Source organism: Leptonotus elevatus, chromosome 1 (assembly GCF_054856555.1).
Source record: "Leptonotus elevatus isolate MCC_2025b chromosome 1, RoL_Lele_1.0, whole genome shotgun sequence".
In the NCBI taxonomy this organism is placed as follows: domain Eukaryota; kingdom Metazoa; phylum Chordata; class Actinopteri; order Syngnathiformes; family Syngnathidae; genus Leptonotus; species Leptonotus elevatus.
This window is the reverse complement of record NC_141239.1, coordinates 47,086,509-47,106,439: the sequence shown is the minus strand read 5'-3', so window position 1 is coordinate 47,106,439 and position 19,931 is coordinate 47,086,509. Positions and strand designations below refer to the sequence as shown.

The 19,931-nt window shown below is 41.0% G+C and overlaps 2 non-coding genes across 2 annotated transcripts; both read left to right on the top strand.

The window, feature by feature from the left end:
• The first annotated feature begins 19,426 nt into the window (after positions 1 to 19,426).
• Positions 19,427 to 19,500, top strand: trnan-auu (transfer RNA asparagine (anticodon AUU)). The gene has a single exon. It is a non-coding gene; the product is annotated as a tRNA-Asn (tRNA).
• A 262-nt stretch (positions 19,501 to 19,762) lies between these two features.
• trnan-guu (transfer RNA asparagine (anticodon GUU)) lies at positions 19,763 to 19,836 on the top strand. Its single transcript has one exon. It is a non-coding gene; the product is annotated as a tRNA-Asn (tRNA).
• The last annotated feature ends 95 nt before the right edge of the window (positions 19,837 to 19,931 follow it).

Sequence of the window (19,931 nt, the reverse complement as noted above, 5' to 3'; positions counted from 1 at the left end):
ATACCGTTCACCTAAATCGAACACCAGGAGACCCGAGGGGACCGAAGAAAACCAAGGAAGGTGAAATCCAGCACCGACCAGACACCCCCCACCAGAACTCCTCCCCAGCCCAAGAAACATCCAGACCCCAACAAATCCAAAAAACATAAAATCAGGGAGGCCTCAAGAGACCAACGGAGAGACCGAGAAAAGGAAGGAAGGACAGACGAAGCCGCGTGAGATCCGCAGACACCAGCCTCCACCGATTCAATAACCTGAGGAGGAAACAGATTGTGTCTGAGTTTCGGTAGATGCTGGTGTGGTGGATCTGGCATGCATGAAAATCTCCACCAAAGAGGGGAGCCGTCGACCCCCGCCGGAACAGAGCAAGCGCAACACCTCAGGGCCCCCCAGGCCGCGGCAGCGCCAAAGGACGACCCCCGGGCCCCACCAGGGCCACCGGCCGGAGAGCAAACCCAAGAGCAGGAGCGCCCCCCGCCCAAACACGGCCCGCGCCCCCGGCCCAACGCAGCAGGACGGGGCACTGCAGGCCCACCAGGCACCCCACCGGCCCCCAACCCCCGCCCCCCCCCCCCACGACCCCCCGCCCCCCATCCACCCCCGCCACCCACCCCAACCCAGCCCCAGCCGCCCCCACGCCCCCAATCCCCCAGACACCCCCACCCCCAGCACCCCCCCACCCCGCAACCCCCACCACCGCCCCCCCCCCAAACAAAGCCGCCCCCCCCCCGACCCCACCCCAACCAACCGGCAGCCCCCCAACCCCCGACCCCCAGCCCCCGGGGACCACCCGCACCCAGGCACCGGCGCCGAAGAGGGGCCGGACAGCGGAGCGGAGAGGGCAGCCGCGCCCACCCCACCCCCCGCCGTGTGGAAGGACAGAACACCGGGGGCAGAAGGGGGAGATGGGGGCACCAGAGGGCGGCCGACACCCCCGAACCCCAGGCCCAGCGGGGGAAGGCCCCGGTCGTCACCCCAGCGTTCTTTGTGAAAATTAACCCCTGTTACTGAGTCCGCCAGCTCGCGGACTGGCGAACTCTACCCCTAAACCGTGAATGTGACCCCACCCAGTGTATATACAAGTGTGTGTGTGTGGTGCATTAAAATTAGGAGCAGGTGAACCGGAGCCGATGGAAATGATATTCCCACGCTCCGATCCACCCGCCACCCAAGCATGTTGCTGAGTGTATGTGGTGCATTAAAAAAAATAGATAGGGCGGGGGGGGGGGTCGGGTGGCGACACGGACAGGGGACCGCAGCACTGCTCTATACTGCGGCCCCCAACCGATGGCACCCCCACAAGCCCCCCCCCCACCCACAAGTTGTGTGGTGTATTAAAATTGGAGGGGAGTTGTAGGGTGAAGACGGTGTATGTTTTCCACCAACACTGTTAACCCGAATAAGTTAGCAGAACAAAAAAAAAAGTGAGGTAATCGGTTGCCTCACTTTTTTGGAGTTGATCAACTCAAAAGTTAAAGTTTTGCAGAACTTGAATGGTTTGGTTACACCAAATTACTTTTTTGATACATAATTACTTAGAAGCTTTCTGTTACAGCAACTCAATTATTCCCAGTTACTAATTTATAAATGTTATAAAACCACTGGATTAAGTTAACAGAAGTAAAAACCCTAGGTACACAGTGTTCTCGAGAGGGTCGCAGGAATGCTGGAGCCTATCCCAGCTGTCTTCAGGAAGTAGGCGGAGTACACCCTGAACTGGTTGCCAACCAATCGCAGGGCATACAGACAATCAAGGGACAGTTGAGTGTTTAATTAACATACCATGCAGATTTTTCGGAATGTGGGAGGAAACTGGAGTACCCGGAGAAAACCCACGCAGGAACATAGAGAACATGCGACCTCCAGCCAGGAAGGCCAAAGGGCCGGATTCGATCTCACAACCTCTGGACTAGGAGGCATGTTAACCAATTGGCCACCATGCCGCCTGCTATGAGCATATGTTTATAATCTAACATAACTTATTATTAATTTATTTAAACCAGATAGGAAACTGAGAACAAATTATAATTTACAATGTCAACTATAGGACAAAAATAAAATTATAAATTAATAAGTAAAATAAATTATGAAACATCAGCTAATTTATGTTTTTAAGTTACCCAAAAACTAGTATAGTTCAATTTTATCAAAACGTTTTAGTACAAATTACTCATAAAAGCATACAAAGTTACACCAACTTAAAAAAAGTTAAGTTTGTAGTAGTTTTCATAAAAGTATTTTATTTAACTATTTTGAACATTCGGGTTTACAGTGTAAAAATGTGTATGCTCAGACTAATTTTGCCAGATGTCATATATTTTACCTACACCAAGGAATGTATTATTGCTGTCAAATCATAGTTTATTAATATGCTTTGTGCATGCAAGGTCAGAAGTTATAATTTTAAAAAAATCTAGTTTTTTCTGGGCTTATGCAGAAATTAAAAAATCAGATGCTTATATTTCAAGTTTCATCAGATCAGGCTTTCATTTGTTGTACTTAGAACAGGGATGGCGAGATCCAGTCCTCGAGGGCCGGAGTCCTGCAGGTTTTGGATATTTCCTTTCTTCAACACAGCTGATTCATGATCAGCTCGTCAACAAGCTCTGAATAAGCCTGGTAATGATTCTGTTAATTGGAATCAGCTGCAGTTCGAGTAGGGAAATCTCTAAAACCTGCAGGACTCCGGCCGTCGAGGACCGAAGTTTGGCATCCCTGACTTAGAAGATAAATCAGAAAGGTTCCAGGAATGGTCTCACAAAAGATGTACACGTATTTCCAACCCAAATTTTGGTGTGATTTTGGCAGCACATCTACAAAGAAATCCTGTGGAGTTTGTTTCCGTCAGTGTGTGAGATGAGGTAAGTGTTGTGACAGGACAACTTGTTATTACAGGGTTGATATCAGCCAAGTCTCGAGGCTGCAGTATTGGTATCTGTATTGGATATGAAAAAGTGGGAGCGAGCCATTCCCATACTCACAATGCCCTGAGCAGCTGACAGCAACTTCCCTACTCACTTCTGAAATAGATTTTTCTCCATTTTACCATGATCAAGGGGACATGTTTTCAAGACACGGATGACATTAAGATGGCTGTGACTACGGAGCTACGGATTCCGGAAGAATCTTTCCAAAAGTACATGAAGGCCTGAAAGAGAAGGCTAAGAAAGTGTCTGGGGTTTTACTTTGAATATTTTGAAGGGGAAGACTTGTAATTTGTGGCGATCTTAGATTGTAGATGTTCATTAATTGAAGTCACAGGTGACAAATGCAGTTTCTGAGTGTTCTTGTTTTTTGTAATAGGAGCATTGTTAATCCCTTAGCAGTGAAATTGAGCAAAATAGCGAGCTAGAGGCTCGCCTGGTTGACAATATTGTGTGAGGCAAGCATCTGTGGTCCTTCTCTTGCATGTTTAGAAGTTCTTTTAAGTGAAGCACTTGCCAGCTGAGCAGAATGTTTGCTAACAGTAAGGTCCAGGTGTTCTTTTGAGGGGATGTGTGCATGTTGTATGCTGTGCACGCTCAGCAATCCTTGGCTTGGAGAAATACAATTTTTTTTTCCAAATGAAATTTAAAAAAGAAATGTGTTTACTCAGCATCATCCAAGTGTTTATGAGGGCGAGGGAAGAAGAGAGACAATAATGGAAACATCATGAGGATATTGCACAATTCTGCCACACGTGGAGTAGAAAGTCTAATATCTAGTCAAATACCTCTGGGGTCATCCATGCAGACCATTTGGAATCAAAATATTTTCTGCGTGCATTTATTAAAATGATAGCTTCCTTGTTACAACAAAAACATTTATGAACTGTTTTGACAAAATAAAACAGATGCATTAAAAAAAAAAGGCACTCACAAGTACCCTACTGAAATCTTAAGTAAGATATAATTTCTTAAATTTAACCTAAATGTGCTTATTTTGCTCTAACAAGTTATTTTTTACTTAAAATAAAATTTCTAGACAAGATCATTTTGCTTATTTTAAGATACTCATTGCTTAATTATCTTATTTGATCAAACAGAAAATGTATGTGCTTTATCAATAGTCTCTGGTTACTCACTTGTTAGGATAAGTATTGTATTCAGCCTCAGGCAACTTTTACACTACACTCCCAGCAGCCACGGCGGTCCCCTTTCGGGCCATCACACACAAAATGGGCTGGTGGTGAGACAATGTAGAGATATATGAATAGTAAATGTGACAGGATGTGATTGCCAAGCGAGATTTTTAAAGTGTGAAAAAACGTTTTCACAAAGGAGGGGACTGTAAGTTAGACACCGGCTGCAACAAAAATGCACAGCGCACTAAATAAGTCAGTCAAACAACCATGGCTGCCCGAGCACAAGCAAAGTTTTGGTGTGTAAAGACAACAGGACAATGCTTGAAAACGATCAGCAAGAGGGGGGTAAAGGAGGGAACAAAAACTGATCAAATGCATGTTGAGTAGAGTCATTAATCTCTGTGATGCCCAGTCCACTCTTACTCTAAATTGATGCTATTTATAGACAGTAGCCTGGACCGAGCTGGGCATCAGGCACGTTCTCATTGGTACAGAGTGAAGTTACAGGTCAAATGATTGAATGAGTGTGTGCGTGTGTAGTACATGTTTGTGGGAAGAAAGAAAAATGATTTAATTCTGCTCCGAATGTGGCTCTCCTGCGGCTTCATTATCCAAGCCTGAAAATAACACACTTAGGCAGCAGAATCACCTTTTAATGGGACTATTCCCAGTCAAATGGAAATAAATGAGAGAAGACAATGTGTACACACAAAATGTAAACACACACTTGAGCTGAAATTGTTATTAGCAGTAATACTGAATGTTCTTTACATGGGGATCAAGATCTTCTTACCTAAATATGATGCTGTAGCTAACAAATCAAACAGTCATTCCTATGCCATTCATTTCCAATAAAGTTTGCGTCAATATGCCTCCTGCAATCCTGCAACGCAATATTAGATCCTGCCACACTGTGCTGATGTGCAAATGGCCATGTTCTCCGAGGAGCAGCAACATAAATCAATAACAGCCAGACACATTGATGATATCACATCGGTGCAAATGGCTCATTAATAAGTCTATATAATAAGTACACCTCTGCATAGCATTGTATCCTTACTAATATTAAAGAAAAGATCAAATAAATAAATATAGATCAACTTACAACAAAGAGCAACTTTATTAACATAGTTTTTTACTCTGTAATACAAAACATTTTAAGTGCATCAATTTGTCTGAAATTCCAACAAAAATTAAATAAGAGTTCCAATGCCGCCTACTGTTATGTAGGTGAAATTACACTTTATTCTAGTACGTACAGGGAAAAAACATGTTCCCTGGGTGCATTACAAGGGGACCCTCCCTACTATTTGAGAAGGATTTTTAAAAATCCATCCTGCATAACAAGACGCATTACATTTCATGTGTTACAGTATTAGATTTAAATATTATAATTAGACTTTACACCAACCAATGTAATTAGCTGGATCGGCTGATAGTTTGCATTTTACACAAAATTGGCGATTGGCTGAAATGACTAAATTTGCCCGATTAATCAATGACGTCATTGATTGAAATAATATCCTGCGTCAATTATTTGTGCTTTTTTTTTTGCTATTCGTGGGCTGGGCAAGACACCTGCGAATGGGGGTGGTTGACTCTAGCATAAATATTAGTTGTTTAAAGACATATATTGCTCCAGTTTTTCAAACTCACTGATCGCTGAAAAGTCCAGATCGTGGAAAGTCTAATTATAATGTGAGGCAATTATTATACAGTGTCTTAGTAACTGCCATTAATATTACTACAATATTATTATAGATTCACAATAATAATTGCTGTCTATGTTCCCCCCTCCTATATAAATGAATCTTTTTGCCACAGTTGGCCATTAGCCACTCCAATGGACACTATTGTAGTCTTGACATACGCTGCCATTAGTGGTCAACGTTTGTAAGTGCAAAAAAAAAAAAAGACAGACAACAAAATGCCCAACAGAAGTTCTGATGTGACGTGCATGGAAGGAATAAGTGTCTAGTCCTTCTATTCCTGGAGGCCCTTGCAAGTAAAAAAATATATATTGGGACATCAAGCAACAACTAAGGAGTAATATAATTGTTAAAACATCCAAGTATTGACTTTGTAATTTGAGAAAATGACAATTGATAATGAGTCCACTAAATTGGACTTTGAACATCATTAGCTTTATAGTGACTACAACTTACTGTTGCTTTTGAAAATACTTCATCTGCAGTATTTTTTTTCTTTAAATCATTTAATTTTTATTATAGGAATATCCTCATATGAGAGTAAAGATCCTGGTCCTTATGTTTTGTAGTGGTCAGGTTTAAAACATGCTAGCAAAACCTACAGGATAGTCGACAGCGGCAGTGATGATGAATGGTTGCAAGAAAAATGAAAATTACTATCTGTACTTCATAAAAAGTTATTTTTTTCTTTGGGTATATAATACATGTAGTAGTTTTGACATTTGTTAAAAATATGTGAACACAATGTTAAAAAATTAGACATTTTCTATAGTTTTTACATTATTATTTTCTATTTATTCCTTTCTTACAAACATATTTCATCAGTTGCTCAAATGCACATTATCCACCCTAGTGGACATGTCAGCAACTCCTTGAAAAATGTATGTAAAAAAAAAATGAAGGTAATTATTTTTTTCATGCCTAAAGAGTAATAAAAACAGTTGAGAAAAAAATCCGGATGCAGTTTATCATAATTTGTGCATGAAATTTATTAAAATTGGGTCAAAACAATTCTCAAGGGAAAAAAAAAATTGTGGACTCCCAGCTCAGATAAGCAGTGAGGAACAGCTCGGTATATTGACCCTTTTTATGTTTGAAAATGTTAGATCAGATGTCAAAATCAATCAGGTTATGGCTATGAAGAGAAATGAGTGCAAATACCAACTCAAATATACCATTGCTTTGTGATCCAAATGTTCTCTTGCCAATTTATACCAACAAATCATTTTCACACTGTTGACTTTCCCCTGCAGAAATAATGAGTCCTCATCCTGCGGGGTGTCCAATCCTGATCGCAAATTTACCCAAAACAACAATTAAATGCTGTGACAAACCAATGATATCAGCGTGAGCGGGAAGGCAGAGCTTTAGAAATTTCAGTGTCGCAGTTTGCTCCTCTGCCGAGCTCAGGCCGCCGGTGTCCCGCAGGGACAGCCGTTGTCAGGACAACCAGAGTGCTTCTGACAGTCAATCAGACGAAAACCCCGAGCCCACGTCAGGTCCCATGATATCTGGCCTTCCCAAAGCTCGCGTACGTACAGACCTGCTGGCAGTCGTGTCCATCTTGGCTATGTCATCACACACTGACCTCGCTACAGTGATGGTACGTGACACCCCCTCTCTCCTCTGCCCTTATGTTTGTTCTTTTCTTTAAGTGTCATCAACACTCATCCAGACGTCATATCGCTCAAGTAGATACGTTTTGTGTGGATCGTTTTCGGGTCGTCATGTGCGTGTGTGCTTTTCCCCACCCAGGGCCGGCCCTAGGTGATTTGGTGCCCTAGGCGAAAGTGGAGCTTGTTGCCCCCCCTTCCCCCCCCCCATTACAAGTAATAAAAAATAAATAGCATAAGTACAGTGCAATAAAACTGTTTAGTGTAATTTGTGCTGATATTATTAACTACAAAATGTTTTCAAACTATGTACAATATATTTGTGTAAGATACATATAAACAGTAATACAAATAATGAGGTCAATGACAGACACCCATTTTGTTAACAATTGACGGGAAACTTCGAAAAATTTACGAAAATTAACGCTATTTTGATGTTTATTTTTATAGACAATTCTGATTGACTGACATTGAGGGAGTATTTTTTAGCTTTTTATTTTTTATTTTCCCTGCAATTTGACGCCCCCTCCACTAGATAGCGCCCTAATCGACCGCCTAGTTTGCCTATGCCCTGGGCCGGCCTTGTCCCTACCAGCCCGTGGGTGGAAACTGCCGGGCAGTTTGTTTAGTGACTGTCATTGATTATGTGGACGATGGTGTTGTTTTAATTGCATCTATGAAAATGTGTCCTGACAGCATGACCAATGTGATTTTACAACATGAATTAATTGTGCTGTGGAGTGTGTGTGCTCTAATGTGTGTGTGAGTAGGCCTGCGTGCCTGTGGCTACGATTCTTCCTTCCCCGATGCAGAATGTTTGCTCCTTATTTGACCTCAAAGAGTGCAAGGCAAAAACTAGGACACCACAGCAAGTGCACACACGCACACGCACACACAGTCAGCATATTCAAATCAACCTGGCTAATCTAATACACATTGGCATGTGTTGTTTGATGTGATGTTGATGTTTCTTCTTATGGTTCCCAAAGGGGTAAAAAATTGCCTTGAGTGCCCAGTTTAATATAATGTCCTTAAAGTGTGCATGCTCATTTTGCGACATTCATGATACACTTTCCTTCCAAGAGCCTTGGGGGACCGTGAACATCTCATTTATAAAAATGAGTCATCCTGAAAAAACATGAGGACATTCAGGTGCATTTCACACCGTGTTCTGAATCATCCGCGCTTTCACATTGAAGCATTTAATTGACAGTCTTCACAAATTTTAGGCAGCCAAAAAGAAGGAAGGCCAGCGTTAAGAGCAGTAATTAGTGGTGCCAATCTAAAGTGTAAAGTTATATATATGTATATATATATATATATATATATATATATATATATATATATATATATATATATATATATATATATATATATATATATATATATATATATATATATATATATTGACTTGAATAACAATACTGTACTTTAATAGTAGACACTATAATAATAATAATAATAATAATAATAATAATAATAATAATAACCTCTTTCCATGTTGATTGCCTTTGTTTTTTGTTTTGTTTTTTGAGAGAGCTCAATATTGTTCATTTGGTAATCTTACTGATCCAACATGTCATTATCATTGCTCTCTTTTTTTCTGTGTGTGTGTGTGTACATACGTGCGTGTGTGTGAGTTTGTGCTCATTAATTCACATGAAACGTTTAAAAATCCCATACCCTTCACCTAAACGGAAGACTTCAGAATCCCGTTAGTCGTCAAGTTGTCAGGAGACCCGAGGAAGGATAAAAGAAAAGAAAGAAATGTGAAATCCAGCACTGACCAGACACCACCTACTACCCATCGGGTTACAAACCAGAATCTTTCACCAACCCCAGAAACATCTAAATTCCCCAAAATTAGGGAGACCACATGAGACCAAAGGAAAGACTGAGGAAAGAAATGAAGGATAGATGAAGCAGAGTGAGATCCACAGACATCAGCCTCCACTGATTCAACGACCAGAGGAAGAAGCAGATTGTGTTTGAATTTCGGTAGATGCTGGTGTGGTGGATCTGGCATACATGAAAACCTCCACCAAAGAGGGGAGCCGTCGATCCTGGCCAGGACAGAGCAAGCACAACCCCCCCCCCAGGGCCCTCCAGGCCGCGGCAGCGCCAAGGCACAACCCCCAGGCCCCTCAGGGGCCACCGGCCGGCGAGCAAATCCAGGAGCCCGAAGCAAACCACCTCAGCACTAGTTAATACTGCGGTCTGCTCCCCACCCCGACTCACCCGCCCCTCCCAGTTGTGGGGGTGCATTAAAATTGGAGGGGAGTTGCAGGGCAAAGACCAAAGGAGTGTTTTATTTGCCCTATGTGTCTATTTACAAAGTGTATTGTGCAAAAATAGTGGAGTGCGTTAAGAGGAGCGACCAGTGGGGCCTCTCTCAACCCGGCAGGGGCCGGAGGCGGCCCCCAGCACCCCAACGAGACGATAGTACTCATCTTCCAAATACCGGGGCCCGCACAAGGAGCCAGGAGGCTCACTGGAGCAGGGCAGGCCACAATGACCATCGCGGCACGGTGGCTGACTGGTTAGAACGTCCGCCTCCCAGTGCAGAGGACGTGAGATCGAATCCGGGCTTCGGCCTTCCTGGGTGGAGTTTGCATGTTCTCCCCTTGCCTGTGTGGGTTTTCTCCGGCTATTCCGCTTTCCTCCCACATTCCAAAGACATGCATAACAGGATAATTGAACACTCTAAAATTGTAGGTGTGATGGTGAGTGTGAATGGTTGTTCGTCTCTGTGTGCCCGGTGATTGACTGGCAGCCAGTTCAGGGTGTACCCCGCCTACTGCTTGAAGCCAGCTGGGATAGGCTCCAGTACCCCCGTGCCCCTGGTGAGGAATAAGCGGTTAAGAAAATGGATGGATGAATGGATGATATTTTCCTTCTTCAGTTTTGTATTCCTTTGCACTCATTTCTCTATGTATCTGTATTTAATTTGTTTGGTTTGTTTGTAAGACTGAAAAAATAAACAGAAAGTGAACATTACAAAAGTATCATGTCTACTGCCTTTCACATAATAAACAGCAAATTAACAGTGTCTTTCTTATTAAGACTTAGATTATAAATGTTCTTTGTCAATAGAAAATAAAGAAAAACATTCAAACATTTCCACTACATGTTACACAAGACCTAAATAAATGCCTGCTCAAAAATGTAACAACGAGGCCCTCTATTGGCCTAACTAAGCACTACATCAGCAACGTGCATTTAGAGCGAGGGCAATTCAACCCATACAACAGCCACCAGCGACAAACACACGCGTCAAATCAATCAATAGTCACAAACTTAAACATCAATTATATTACTTACAGACAAAGATCTGACCAAGTTTTGCGTGACGAAGCACATACACTTGTGGATTGTTGCGGGGTCACTGCTTGCTGGCGTCTCTACAAAAACCCGCCACGACTACTGGGCATAATAGCGGATATCCGCAAACATAACGTCCATCCCAAAATGGGTCCGACCATAAACAATGGCCAAAACTGCGTAAGGCAGAACAACAAGCATGCACTGATTCCGAATATTAACCCTTAGTGCCCATTGGTGACTGTAAGATGTCATTTGATGTGGTCTACTCGATCATGCTGGCAGCAACTGGGTTCCTGACTATAAAAACACAACCATTAGTTACAAATTGCCAAATACAGAAGCAGCAATATAAGTTATAGCGATGTGGTGGCTCTGGCTAACAGGCAGAATCAAGTTACAAGATTTAGATAGACAGATTCTATGTACGTAGACCATGTTTGTATACATTTTGATAGTTGTTTTTTATTCGAAGCAGAGATTTTTCCCACTAAAATGTGATTTATGAGGAGGTTAGACCATTGGCTGATATTCAGAGTTTGTTTATTTTTCCAATTAACAAGAATAGTTTTTTTGGCGATAGCAAGGGCTACGAGTGTAGATTGAGATTGTTTACGTGGTAAGTCAGTTGTTGTTAGGTCACCTAGCAAACACAACCTTGGAGATAAAGGTATCCTACAGTCCAAGACTTTAGTCCAGAAATACATAACCGGAGTACATAACCATAAAGCATGAAAATAAGTGTCTGCAGTGTTGAACACTGCAGACACATGTCGGAGTCTGAGAGTCCCATTTTCTCCATCATGTATTGAGTAATATGTGTTCTATGAATAATTTTATATTGGATAAGTTGTAAATTTGTGTGTTTTGTCATTTTAAATACGTTATCACAAACTTGAATCCAAAAGTCAGATTCCGGAGCTGTAGACAAGCCTGTCTCCTATTTCGAGATGGGTAAATACATGTTATCTGTGTACGAAAGTATTTTTGATAAGTTTTTTGTTGTTGTCGGAGAAAGCTTTAATATCTTTAGCTCAAACAGGCGTTTGGAGCAAACCCCGAAGTGTTGGAATTTGTTTCTTTACTTTACTTTAGATAATGTAAAAAAAAAAATAACAGTTTTTTATTTTGTATTTTTGGAGTAAGTTTGTATATGATATAAACATATTATCTGAGAAAAGATGGTGGAGATGTATAATTCCTTTCTGCTCCCACACACCTAAATAAAACGATTGTTAAGTTGAAAGTCGAGGTTATGCCATATGGGAGAAAGTCCGCAGGGCTCCAATTGGGATTTTGTCATTTCTAGTGTTTTAAAACAATTGTGTCGCTTAAATGATGTTGTAATAAAGAGTAAATCTAAAAGTCTGAGGTTGTTACAATCCTTCTGTTCTAGTTTCAGCCAACAGTTGGTATCTCTGTTGGGTTGTGCCCATATAATTATATATTGTAGCTGGTTAGCTATATGGTAGTGCATAAAATTTGGGCTCTCTAGACCTCCTTTGGATTTATTTTCTGAAGAGTAGATAGACTAATCTTTTCTTTTTTTTAAATTCCAGTTGAATTTTGAGTCCAGCGACTGGAACCAGTTAGATGTAGGTTTAAATGGAATCATTGAGAAAAAATACTAACTTTCATTTTAAAGGTGGCTATTCGTCCTATTACAGAAATAGGAAGATTATTCCAGCGCTCCAGGTCACTGTGAAGGCTATCCAGAAGTGGAGTGAAGTTTAAATGAATTAAATCAATTAATTTAGGTGAGATTTGTATGCCTAAGTATTTTAAATTACCTATAGGAAATGAGTAATGTGGGTCCTGGCTTGCAGCGTTCCATTCATTTTCTGTAATAGGTAGTGTTGATTTTGTCCACTTAATAGAATAATCTGATAAATGTGAGAATTTAGTTACTAAATTAGATACTTCCCCTAATGAGATAGCAGGTTCTTCTAAATAAAGTAAAATATCATCGACATATAGATTAACTTTATGTTCTGTTACCCCAGAGTGAATTCCTTGGATTATTCTATCCTGGCGTATAGCTAATGCAAGCGGCTCAATAAATATCGCAAATAATAAAGGGGACAATGGGCATCCCTGTCTTGTGCCTCTCTGTAGAGTAAAACTCTGAGATATAATCCCATTAGTAGTAACTGTAGCTTTAGGAGAATCATATAATTCTGACACCCAGTGAATAAATGACTTCCCAAAGACAAATTTATTTAAAACAGCAAACGACATAATAACTGCCTTTTTATCAGGCCACTGTGATATGCTAATAAGGTTAAAAACACACACACACACACACAGAATGCACAATACTTCATATTCACGTATGTCATTCACACTCAAGATGTACACAGCACTTATGTTGGAGGCTGCTTCTGTTGTAGCATGCTCTTGTAGTTGTTGATGTTGTTTAGCTTTCATTTGGATGGAATCTTCTGGGGACGGTAAGCTGAATCAAATATTCATGATAGCAAAGAAAGGAAACCATCAAATTCCATGAGCCCACTTCCAGCACTGCACTAGTATCTTTGTACTGCGTAAACTAACATCATGTAAATGCATACAGTTACTTGCATGATGTACAATAATTATATTCACACTAAGGTTTTGAATGGGAATTAAAAATAATAAAATAAAAATAATAAAATAAAAATTTCTAATAATGTACATTAACTAGCAAAGGAAAGATAGAAAAATCTCCAAACGGCATCAAATTACATATGAGACATTCTTATAACATGTAAAAAAAAAAAAAAAAAGAAGTTTGACTTTATTTCCATCATATACACTTGTATCGTGTCTGCAAAGGTTTATCCAAGTTTGCCCAAACGATCCCCACTGCATGATGTTGCTGGTCATTGAGTCAACCTCTTGAATGGATGGATGTTCATTTAACATCCTCTTTCACACAGCATGGATTTTGTGCAGTTGGACACAGACTGGCATATCATACTTTTACAACCTCAGGCAGACAGCAGGTGTAGCAGCAGTTATAGATATAAAGGGACAAATGGAAAAATTTAAATAAAATAAAACATAAATATATGTAAATTCATGCCAAATGGTTTAACTCAAACGAAGCAAAAATACAAATGAGCATTGTTGAAAGTGTGGCACTGCAATCCCCAATTAGATCACTAAGTCATCAAAATGTAAGTAATCTGAAATGACAATTAGAAATTATTATCCCATTTGCGCATGTGTAATGAAAATGTTGAGTCCCTAATTGATGAGATTCATAGCTAGCCTGTTCTGGCTGTTGCACAATATGATAATGAATAGCACAGAAATGTGAAAATTAATAAAACTATTATTTCACAGCATTTTGCCTTGTTTTTGCAGATTAAATAAACATGATCGTGTGTACATTGTTTGTTTTTATTTCTAGAAATAACCGTCTGCAAATTGAAGTGGATACATACAAAGTCAATCCAGGTTTGAAGTTAAACAATGGTATGCTGTTTCATAATTGTATTGTTTTGTACAAAGGCAAAATGATCAAATTAATTCTTAATTACCATAGTAGTAAATTGATAAAGTGCCTTTCTTTAGCAACAATCACAGAATTGTACAAATATAGTCCTAGCAAGCCAAAGGTTGAAATTGGTATTTCTGAACCCTCATTATTAAATTTTCCCCCAAAAAAGTTTAGGGAACTATATTTTTTGTTGCACTATGACGGTGTAGCATAAGCACTTTACACATTAAATCAAAAAAGTAAACTAAAACTGCAGTGCTCTGAATAGCAAAACTCGAAAGATAGAGATAAATAGAGAGACATGCAGAGGTGTGAAATTATCCACACCAGTGGCGAGCAGTCATAATAAGCTATTAATGCGCATAATTGGCTTGGCTTGTGTTCCGGAAAACAGTCAGTGATTGAGAAGAGGGCTGGCAAACGCCGGACTTTTACCCAAGATGGGAACCATCGCCAGCGGGGTGAATTTTTGAAAATCCTCTGTGTCCTGGAGGTCTTTGGCCTTGCGTCCCAGAGATAGAGGGCCGGCAAATGACAGATTTCATGCCCGAGGAGGCTCTAGCATTCTCGGCCGTGCTCCGCGGAACTGCAGTCATTCCTAATGAAGTCAATTAATCATTACTAAAACCAGGAATTGAATTTTTTTGCGTTGGCTTATGTTAGATTTCAAAAACTGTACGTATCACTAAATGCAGTCTCTCTGTGGCGCAATAGGTTAGCGCATTGGCTGTTAACTGAAAGGGTGGTGGTTCGAGCCCAGCCAGGGACCTGTTAGTTTTTTTGAATTTCCTTTTGGTTTTAATTTCAGCTTGTTGAATTGTGTGTTAAAGTAAAACAACTGTAAATATTGCTACTTGCAGTGGCGCAATAAGGTAGCACATTGGGCTGCTAACTGAGAGGTTGGTGTTTCGAAACCACTCAGGATTGTTGTACAGTTTTTCAGAATTTCCCTTTGAATTTGAAAGATTGTTGGCTTATTTGTTCAAATGCAAAAACTGTATGTATCGCTACTGGTAGTGTCTCTGTGGCGAAAAAGGTCAGCGCATTCGGCTCTTAATGGAAATATTCGTGGTACGAGTCCACTCAGGTACTTGGTACAATTTTTCAGAATTTTACTTTGAATTTGAAAGATTGTTTTTGTGTTGAATTTACCTTTGGTATGAAATTCAGCTTGTTGGCTTGTGTTGAAATGCAAAAACTGTAACTATCTCTACTTGCAGCGTCTCTGTGGTGCATTGGGTCAGCACATTTGGCTGTTAACCGAAAGGTTGGTGGTTCGAGCCCACCGAGGGATGCGTTAGTATTTCCGAATTTCAGTTTACTTTGAATTTCAGCTTGTTGGCTTGTGTGTTCAAATGCAAACACTGTAACTATTGCTTCTTGCGGTGTCTCTGTGGCGCAATGGGTCAGCGCATTTGGCTGTTAACCGAAAGGTTGGTGGTTCGAGCCCACCCAGGGATGTGTTACACTTTTTCAAAAGTTCCCTTTGGTTTGAATTTCAGCTTCTTTTCCTATGTGATGTAATTCAAAACGTGTAACTATTGCTACCTGAAGTGTCTCTGTGGTGCAATGGGTCAGCGCATTCTGCTGTTAACCGAAACGTTGGTGGTTTGAGCCCACATAGGGAAGTGCTAGTTTTTTAGAATTTCCCTCTGGTATGAAATGCTGCTTGTTGGATTGTGTGTTGAAATGCAAAAACTGTAACTATCGCTAGTTGCAGTGTCTGTCTGGTGCAATGGGTCAGGGGATTTAGCTGCTAACCGAGAAGTTGGTGGTTTGAGCCCGCCCAGGGACGTGTTCGTATTTTGCTTTTCTTTGAATTTCAGCTTGTTGGCTTGTGTGATGAAATGCAAAAACTGTAACTATCACTAATTTCAGTGTCTCTGTGGCGCAATGGGTTAGCGCATTTGGCTGTTAACCGAAAGCTTGGTGGTTCGAGCCCACCCAGGGACTTGTTAGTTTTTCTGAATTTCCCTTTCGCTTCTATTTCAGCTTCTTTGCTTATGTGATGAAATTCAAAAACTGTAACTATTTATACTTTGAAGCGTCTCTGTGGCGCAATGGGTCAGTGCATTCGGCTGTTAACCGAAAGGTTGGTGGTTCGAGCCCACTCAGGGACGTGTTAGTTTGTTCATAATTTCTCTTTAGTTTGAAATTCAGTTTGTTGGCATGTGTGTTGAAATGGAAAAACTGTTACTATCACTAATTGCAGTATTTCTGTGGCGCAATCGGTCAGTGTCAATGCATTGGGTCAGCACATTTGGCTGTTAACCGAAAGGTTGGTGGTTCGAGCCCACCGAGGGATGCGTTAGTATTTCCGAATTTCAGTTTACTTTGAATTTCAGCTTGTTGGCTTGTGTGTTCAAATGCAAACACTGTAACTATTGCTTCTTGCGGTTACACTTTTTCAAAAGATCCCTTTCGTTTGAATTTCAGCTTCTTTGCTTATGTGATGAAATTCAAAAACTGTAACTATTTATACTTGAAGTGTCTCTGTGGCGCATTCGGCTGGTAACCGAAAGGTTGGTGGTTCGAGCCCACCCAGGGATGTGTTAGTTTTTCAGAATTTCCCTTTGGTTTGAAATTCAGATTGTTGGCATGTGTGTTGACATGCAAAAAATGTTACTATCACTAATTGCAGTAATTCTGTGGCACAATCGGTCAGTGCGTTCGGCTATTAACCAAAAGGTTGGTAGTTCGAGCCAACCCAGGGACGTGTTAGTTTTTCAGAATTTTCCTTTGGTTTGAATTTCAGCTTATTTGCCTATGTGATGTAATTCAAAAAGTGTAACTATTGCTACCTGAAGTGTATCTGTGGTGCAATGGATCAGCGCATTCTGCTGTAAATCAAAAGGTTGGTGGTTCGAGCCCACCCAGGGACGTGTTACACTTTTTCAAAAGTTCCCTTTCGTTTGAATTTCAGCTTCTTTGCTTATGTGATGAAATTCAAAAACTGTAACTATCGCAACTTAGTGTCTCTGTGGCGCAATGGGTCAGTGTGTTCGGCTGTTAACCAAAAAGTTGGTGGTTCGAGCCCACCCAGGGAAGTGTTAGTATTTCGCATTTCATTGAATTTCAGCTTGTTGGCTTGTGTGATGAAATGCAAAAACTGTAAATATCGCTACTCACCGTGTCTCTGTGGCGCAATGGGTCAGCGCATTCCCCTGTTAACCGAAAGGTTGGTGGTTCGAGCCCACCCCGGCACGTGTTAGTATTTAGCATTTCTTTGAATTTCAGCTTGTTGGCTTGTATGATCAAATGAAAAAACTGTTACTATCACTAATTACAGTTTTTCTGTGGCACAATCGGTCAGTGTGTTCGGCTGTTAACCAAAAAGTTGGTGGTTCGAGCCCACCCAGGCACGTGTTACACTTTTTCAAAAGTTCCCTTTCGTTTGAATTTCAGCTTCTTTGCTTATGTGATTAAATTCAAAAACTGTAATTATTTATACTTGAAGTGTCTCTGTGGCGCATTCGGCTGTTAACCGAAAGGTTGATGGTTCGATCCAACCCTGGGACGTGTTAGTTTTTCAGAATTTCCCTATGGTTTGAAATTCAGCTTGTTGGCTTGTGTGTTGAAATGCAAAAACTGTAAATATTGCTAATTTCAGTGTCTCTGTGGCGCAATGGGTTAGCGCATTCGGCTGTTAACCAAAAGGTTGGTGATTCGAGCCCACCCAGGGACGTATAACACTTTTTAAAAAATTCCCTTTTGTTTGAATTTCAGCTTCTTTGCTTATGTGATGAAATTCAAAAACTGTAACTATTTAAACTTTAAGTGTCTCTGTGGCGCATTCGGTTGTTAACCGAAAGGTTGGTGGTTCAAGCCCACCCGGTGACGTGTTACACTTTTTCAAAAGTTCCCTTTCGTTTGAATTTCAGCTTCTTTGCTTACGTGATGAAATTCATAAACTGTAACTATAGCTACTTACAGTGTCTCTGTGGCGCAATGGGTCAGCGCATTCGGCTGTTAACCGAAAAGTTGGTGGTTCGAGCCCACCCAGGGACGTGTAAGTTTTTCAAAATTACCCTTTGGTTTGAAATTCTGCTTGTTGGCTTGTGTGTTGAAATGCAAAAACTGTAACTACCGCTACTTACAGTGTCTCTGTGGCGCAATGGGTCAGTGCATTTGGCTGTTAACCGAAAGGTTGGTGGTTCGAGCCCACCCAGGGACGTGTTACACTTTTTCAAAAGTTTCCTTTTGTTTGAATTTCAGCTTCTTTGCTTACGTGATGAAATTCAAAAACTGTAACTATCGCTACTTACAGTGTCTCTGTGGCGCAATGGGTCAGCGCATTCGGCTGTTAACCGAAAGGTTGGTGGTTCTAGCCCACCCAGGCATGTGTTAGTATTTTGCATTTCTTTGAATTTCAGCTTGTTGGCTTGTGTGATGAAATGCAAAATTTGTTACTATCACTAATTACAGTTTTTCTGTGGCACAATCAGTCAGTGTGTTCGGCTGTTAACAAAAAAGTTGGTGGTTCGAGCCCACCCAGGCACGTGTTGCACTTTTTCAAAAGTTCCCTTTCGTTTGAATTTCAGCTTCTTTGCTTAAGTGATGAAATTCAAAAACTGTAACTATTTATACTTGAAGTGTCTCTGTGGCGCATTCGGCTGTTAACCGAAAGGTTGATGGTTCGAGCCCACCCTGGGACGTGTTAGTTTTTCAGAATTTCCCTATGGTTTGAAATTCAGCTTGTTGGCTTGTGTGTTGAAATGCAAAAACTGTAAATATTGCTAATTTCAGTGTCTCTGTGGCGCAATGGGTTAGCGCATTCGGCTGTTAACCAAAAGGTTGGTGATTCGAGCCCACCCAGGGACGTATAACACTTTTTAAAAAATTCCCTTTTGTTTGAATTTCAGCTTCTTTGCTTATGTGATGAAATTCAAAAACTGTAACTATTTAAACTTTAAGTGTCTCTGTGGCGCATTCGGTTGTTAACCAAAAGGTTTGTGGTTCGAGCCCACCCGGTGACGTGTTACACTTTTTCAAAAGTTTCCTTTTGTTTGAATTTCAGCTTCTTTGCTTACGTGATGAAATTCAAAAACTGTAACTATAGCTACTTACAGTGTATCTGTGGCGCAATGGGTCAGCGCATTCGGCTGTTAACCGAAAGGTTGGTGGTTCGAGCCCACCCAGGGACGTGTAAGTTTTTAAAAATTTCCCTTTGGTTTGAAATTCTGCTTGTTGGCTTGTGTGAGGAAATGCAAAAACTGTAACTACCGCTACTTATAGTGTCTCTGTGGCGCAATGGGTCAGCGCATTCGCCTATTAACCGAAAGGTTGGTGGTTCGAGCCCACCCAGGGACGTGTTACACTTTTTCAAAATTTCCCTTTGGTTTGAAATTCTGCTTGTTGGCTTGTGTGTTGAAATTCAAAAACTGTAACTATCATCACTTACAGTGTCTCGGTGGCGCAATGGGTCAGCGCATTTGGCTGTTAACTGAAAGGTTGGTGGTTCGAGCCCACCCCGGGACGTGTTACACTTTTTCAAAAGTTTCCTTTTGTTTGAATTTCAGCTTCTTTGCTTACGTGATGAAATTCAAAAACTGTTACTATCGCTACTTACAGTGTCTCTGTGGCGCAATGGGTCAGCGCATTCGGCTGTTAACCGAAAGGTTGGTGGTTCGAGCCCACCCAGGGACGTGTAAGTTTTTCAAAATTTCCCTTTGGTTTGAAATTCTGCTTGTTGGCTTGTGTGTTGAAATGCAAAAACTGTAACTATCGCTAATTACAGTGTC